Below are 7,175 nucleotides of genomic sequence, written 5' to 3'. Positions count from 1 at the left end.
AGTGTGTCTAGACAAGAAGTCTTGACATCTGGCTGCAAGCCCCCGCAAGACAAACTTTGCCTGTCTCCTGCCACAGACAAATCACTTCCATTTTCTTGTTCCTACTCAGCCTTTTCCTTCCTAAGCTGTGAACTCTGAGCGGCAGGAGCTGCCTCCTGAGATGGGTGTCTGTCCTTAGAGATGAGTAACACTGTGGAGGATGCAGAATCTCACGACCTTTTGTGTTTGTAGACATCACTGCAATACTTCACTGAATACTTAGTTGGAAATGAAGGATTAAAACTTTGAAAGGCTTGTAAATAGGTGCTGGGTAGGAAAAATCCTCAAGCTGACCTTATCCTGTGAGACCTGTGAGGTCTCTAAAGTTCAGCCTGTTACTGAATGAACTGTTATTATACAGGCACTGCAGAGGATAGCCAGACAGAGACATAGCTCTTTATTTGCTTTTCCTAAAGCCTTAAATTGATATATTTTTGTCACAGAATTTTAAAATAAGAATGCAAGGTCTGTGGTTTTTAAAATAAGAAGCCACATCCAGAATTAATCCGCATGCAGACATAGACCTAAGGACCTATATATATCATGAGATGGCTTTTTCTGGGGAGAGTAGTTTTCAAGTTGTCTTGATCACAGTGTTATCCTTTAACATCTGTGTTAAACATTCTTTAACTACTGCTGCGATCTGGGTCAAATACCTTAACCTTTCTGCCTCAGTTTCCTCAGCTGTAAAATAGGGATCAACGTACACACCTACCTCACAGCACCCCTTGAAAGTTACTGTTGGCACCGTGCTTTGAAGATATATGTTATACAAATGCCCTATTACTGCTCAGAATGAAATATGAGTGCCCTCTAGCCTAAATACATGGTGCTGTAATGCCTTAATGTTCTAAATCTATCCAGGGCTTGTCTGTGCTGCAACAATTAGCTTCAATTATTCCACCTCGGTTAACCTAGTCGAGGTTATAAAGCAAGGTGTGACTGCATGGAATGAATAGATTAGCTGCAGATGGGTTGCAAATGGAAACTGTGGCTGCACAGATGTCATGGTACTGGTTTAATAATCTCGGCAGCCAAGCTGCAATTCAGAACTAGTGCCAGGTCAGCTATTTCAGATTTAAAGCATTATTTAAGTTGTGTGGATCCTTTATTAAGGAAAACCCTTAATTCATACCTTGAGCCAACACTGTGGGGAACACAAGCACCCAGATATTCAGATGGCTTCTAAAGGGCTACGTTTTCATGAGTTGAACCCCATGCTTTAATTATATATCTGGATGCCTTAGGTGAAGCAGAGGAATTAATAATTTCTTCCAAAAATTATTTTGTTCTCAACGTGCAAGAAGCAAACTAATGTTTTATTTATCGTCAGATCACTTTGGTGGCTTCTATCCAATATTCATTAAGCATAATGGTAACTCTTACAAATGTTTGAAAGCTATGGCTAAAGATCTGGTATAACAGTAATTGAAAAAAACCCACATAAATAAAACACAGAACATACAGATTTTTTTTTTTTTTCTTCACTGTATTGTATAAGCCTGTTTTAAACTATGAACTCACCATCTGTTCCCCTTGTTTCTGTTGTGCAAGGTTTCACTGAAGTCACAGTTCTGGGGCAGATTTTCCACCTCTGGTAGATGGTGGACAGAATTTGACCAATTTCTACACTAAAGACTGTACAAGTTGTAAGTTCCAAAGTCAGCCATTTTTACACCATAAGAATTACAACAGTGTCATGAATAACCAGGCCTCCTTAGAAGGTTACACAATTCCAAATGTTCGTTTTTATTTGCACTGAAGTGATAAGAATCTGTCAAGTCTCTTTTTATAACACAATAAATGTGTGAATGCCACCTGGGTATCTAGCAAACAGAGCCTTTTAGAAGGGGTTGTCATAGGCCAGAAGAAAAGCTTTAATTTAGAATTAATGAGCCCAGTTTGTGCCAATACATTTTCAGGAACAAATGTAAAATTTAATTATACTGTGTAACAGGTTGGATTTCCTTGGTTTTTACTGATACATTCTGTGCTATGTCCTCTTTTGCTGGTCATTAGGGACCAGGCATCTTAATTGCATGGCCATTTCAAAATGAAACATTTTTCCCTTCTGTTTGCAATAAGTAATAAAAGACACGAGTCTCTATTGCCTTCCAAGCGAGCAAAGAATACTGTGAGGTGGATTTAAAATTCGTTTTCATTCTAGTTCTCCAAAAATGCCCCTCTGGGTGTTTCAGCACCTAGAACTACACGCTGATGAGCAGTTGAGGTTATGAGGGATCAGCCCGAAACACTCACAAAAACTGGTGATTGACCATGTCCACCCCAAGGCTTCATTTTCCAATTCATCCACATCAGCAGTAATTACAGGATGTCTTTCATTTTATATCTTTGAAGCTTCATACAAACAAAATCTCATGATCTTAAATACCCTGGGATGCATATACATATTACTGATAGGAAAATAGATGGAGTGAAAGGTAATTCTCACTCTGTTATTCCAGAAAGGTCATAATTTATTTAACCAACTTTACTTTTTGAAAGAAAGCCATTTGGACTCTGAAAATCAGGCTTTGTTCTTCTTATGCACCATTTTTTTATATATCATATTTTCATTGAACTTTTCTATTCAGGAATAGTTTTTCCCAACAGTACTTTGTGTATGCAGCTTGAATTGTTGTACATCAATATTTTATCTTCAGACTCTTTTTTTTTTTTATTGGCTTCTATTTTAACCTACCTGACCATATAAACGCGGGAGGGAGAACGTGCATGTTTAAATAGCAGTTTTGTTTTACTTCTTAAACCAGCTTGTCTAGCTGGATGAAGTGAAATCGGTAAATACATGTGAGAAATACAATTTTCTGTCAATTGCCAGTAAACAATCAATGAAAATTTATTTTACTGCACCAGTATTTATGCATGTGACTGCAGGTTCTATTGGAATAAAAAATGGTATTTCTGACAAAACATGGAATATGAGTGTTATGTAAAATTAATTCATTAGCCAAAGTACGCACCTACAAGCCACCACGAGCTAATTCAGCTTGCCCCATATGTAGCCAACCTCTGGTATATATGTAGATATTAATAATTTCATTTAGACTGTTTGCTTTGTGCACAACCTCTCTTTAAAACCATCAAGGGTAGTGTTTGACATTGAATAAAGGGTTACATATCTGAGACAGCAAATTTCCACCTTTTTTCCCATTATCATCCTATTTCATATGCAATTCCAGATGCAGCTTTTATGGCTCCCACTCTTAAAACCTCAGTTCAAAGTCAGATTTTACAGGCAGAAATTTTGGCTCACAGATAGATGCATCATCAGTCTGGGGGCTCATTATTAACCACACACTCAATTCTTGGAAGTCTGGCTGGGTAATAAATGGCCTACATTTGCAAATTGGGCAGCTGAATGTCTAGGATTTGTCTTCAGCTGTCAAGGCAAGGTGGTACCTGTAGCAACCTGTACACAACTGACCTTTCATGATTCCCTAGAAAAGTTAGATTGTTTTATTGATTAAAAAAAAAGGAGGTTCTTGCTTACAGTGTGAGTCTAGTGTTTATTTTACAATTTTTAGCTTTTCTGCAACAACAAAGACAAAACCACAGCATTCTGGTTTTGTTCCCTTTTTTGATAATCATAAAATCATGGAATGGTTTGGGTTGGAAGGGAACTTAAAGATCATCTAGTTCCAACCCCCCTGCCATGGGCAGGGACACCTTCCACTAGACCAGGTTGCTCAAAGCCTCATCCAGCCTGGCCTTGAACACTTCCAGGGGTGGGGGATCCACAGCTTCTCTGGGCAACCTGTTCCAGTGCCTCACCACCCTCTCCATGAAGAATTTCTTCCTGATATCTAATCTAAACCTCCCCACTTTCAATTTAAACCCATTGCCCCTTGTCCTGTCACTACAGGCCCTTGTAAAAAGTCCCCCCCCAGCTTCCTTGTAGCCCCTTCAGGTACTGGAAGGCTGCAATAAGGTCTCCCCGGAGCCTTCTCTTCTCCAGGCTGAACAAGCCCAACTCTCTCAGCCTGTCCCCATAGCAGAGGTGCTCTAGCCCTCTGAGCATCTTTGTGGCCTCCTCTGGACTCGCTCCAACCAGTCTATATCCTTCTGATATTGAGGGCTCCACAGCTGGACGCAGCACTCCAGGTGGGGTCTCACAAGGCCTCATAAGAACAGAGCAGAGAGGGAGAATCCCCTCCCTCAACCTGCTGGCCACACTTCTCCTGATGCAGCCCCGGATAATGTAACCTGACATTCTCAAATCCTTTGGCTGGAGGTGCTGCAAGACCCACAACCAAATCCCCAGCATTTAGTGACACACTTGCAGCTACGCTGACCAATCAGCTCATGACAAGGAAATATCTTTGACTGCACAATTTGGGAATACTCATTTATTGAAAATCATCTCCTTCGCAGTGGCAGTGCATTAGCTGCCTAATTAAGATTGGAATCTCCATGTTTTATGTTTCAAATGCAGTAATAAATGTTTACAAAATAAGATACTAAATTGAGGAAAGCCACAGCATGCGACTCCCCAGAGTGGAAGTTGAACAAATGAACATCTCCTGGTAGACTTCCTGGTTTCTTCCAGGAAATGAGCTTTCAGTTCAGCCGTAGTAGCTCAATTCCACAGCAACTGGTAATATTTGCATCTGAGACATCTACAGAGTTGAAGTAGTTTTAAAAGACAAGCTACAGTTTATTTCAGAAATGGCATCTTTGTTAAAGCTTTAAAAGTCAGAGGTGCCTAAATATTTTCTCAGGTATATAAAAGGTCATTTTGGATATCTAGCTCCCAAGATAATATATCCACATATCTTCTGTTTTTGTGAATTCATGCCTTAGGCTTTCGCAAACTGCAAGGAAAGGGCCACTGCAAGATGTTCCCTAAGCAGAGAAGCTTCAACCAGCTCAAAAAAGTCCAGTGAAGGAGATTAGCATAATTAACGGGAAGGCAAGGAATACAGATGGAGTCAGAATGGGCACAGGTATCTGGGACTGGACCAGAACCAATTCAAGCAGCACTCAAAGGAGATGAATGATGCTCAACAATTTCCTCAGCAAGATGCAGAAATCCCTTAGTGAAAATCTGATGCAGTGTTAAGCTTTTATTACTTAGAGGTCTGTGAATTTTCAAGGGCAAAAAGAGCTATGTTTTTATCTTGTGTGTGTGCCTTGAAATTTGCTTCTTTACTGACTACTTGCCAAAAATGCTGGTTTCTTTCAGGAATTCTCTCTCTTTGGCCTTTGGTACCATCTCATCTCCTTGTCTTGACACTTTAGTGAAGAGCTTTTACCGGAGTTATTAGGGCTGAGGCTCATGCTGCAGTCTTTATGCGCCCTGCATCCAGATCATGCCTCCAAGGGCATCTTGTCATCCTGCATTAGCATTTCTGATCACCAGTGACAGTCAATACTGCTGCAACACACGGCTGGTAAAGAGAAATGATACTTTAAACCGTCCATAAAACAGTCTGCAGGCAAAGCATGCTAATGTGCTTTATCTGAGCGTAGCTGGCATTTGAATAAACCCCAAAATTTAGAAAGCTGACAGCAGCTAAAAAAAGGTTTCCCAAAGGCCCCTGGAAGTCTGTCTACTGCTGGGCAATATACAGGTAATGAGTATTTAAGGCTTCATCTGAGCCAGGTTTAGATGTCAATCCTGTCCTGGGGGGTTTAACTCTTGGAGGAAAATCTTGATTCCACACCTCAGAATGATGTAGAGGTTAGAAAATACAGTACACAGCCAGTATGTGGGGAGAAGCAGCAATATTAAATATACCACATTATTTTATGGATTTCTTCAGTTTTCCCTGACAGAAGAGATGTACTGACAGACTTGGCTGTTTGACAGGACCCTATATCTTCCCTGAGAACCATGTGCATAAAGGATGTTACTTCCAGACAGAAGTAAATTGCTGAGAGGTCAGTTATAGCCTATATTGTGAAACCCAAACTGCTGATTGATTAAAATAATCATTGATAAAAAATCATTAATTATTGATTGATTATAATAGCCTTATTTCCTGGTTTGCTGATGGTTGTGTGATTGTTATGCAATGGGATGCTCTACATGACAGCAGCTATACAGCTATTTAGCCCAGATTTGGTTTTGAATTTTGGAGCCCTGTATAATGAAGACAAAAAGGGAAGCTGTGGAGATTTCAGTGGAGTAAACCCTTCCTGGCATCTCATTGTGCTTTGGAAAGAAAACATAGTTCAGACTTAGCTTTAGACTTTGTTTTAGTTTAGATTTTGCTTTAGTTGTGTCTGCTAGATGAAAAAGTAACGAGTTACAACCTATTGCTTTTATTAAATAAACTTGTTATTAGCTTAGTTTGTCAATTAACTCATGAAGTGTAGCTTTTTATAAAGAATAAACTTGTCATTTCTTTAACTAGGACTAACAATTTTCTCTTCATTAAAGGTTAAAATGGCCAGGGGAAAAGTGATATCTTCCACCGAAGTGCGTGCAATGGCAATGAACAATGAGATCATCCCACTCCCTTTAGAAATTTTATAAGCAGGATGTATATTGTCTATAAGTTATGTGAGGGGATCCATGCAACCTAGGCAGATGAAATCCTAACCCTTGGATTGTACAACTAGCCAGCATGGATAATAAGCCTTTATGGTAATAGACCTTTTCAGTAACATGTAAGAATATTAATCTTCTGTTATAAAACACAACATCAAACTTCCATAATTTCATGAAGAGCTTGAAAATGCAGAATACAATATAGGAAGTTTTCCATCTGTGCAAAGGTGGTCTGGAGGCTAGGCAGGCACATTTTAGGCCCAAGTGATTTTAAAATGACACAACTTATAAAGGTGCCCTTGGAGGCTGTGACAGCATATCAGCTGTTTAGATATACAAAGTAAACATCAACCATGTTTGAAAAGAAGGGGGAATTTAAATGAAAAGTAAGCTGAATGGCACCAATGCTGAAAAGAACAGAGAAATTAACAGGTCAAAAGAAGATTTTTTTGTCAGTCTGCTTGAGCGGCAGCTACCGCTTATGGAGCCAGCCCGTCCTGCGGCTGCATGGAAAGAGGTTCAGGTCTGGGGACAGACTGTCTGGTCAGCCTTCTGTCGGGGTCATGGTGACAGATGGCACCTCCAGCTGTATCCCAGGTCACAGTGTTACTCTGGGAGGCTC

The sequence above is a fragment of the Eurypyga helias genome, unplaced genomic scaffold (assembly GCF_000690775.1).
Source record: "Eurypyga helias isolate BGI_N326 unplaced genomic scaffold, ASM69077v1 scaffold5900, whole genome shotgun sequence".
NCBI classification, from domain to species: Eukaryota; Metazoa; Chordata; class Aves; order Eurypygiformes; family Eurypygidae; genus Eurypyga; species Eurypyga helias.
This window is presented reverse-complemented; position numbering follows the sequence as displayed.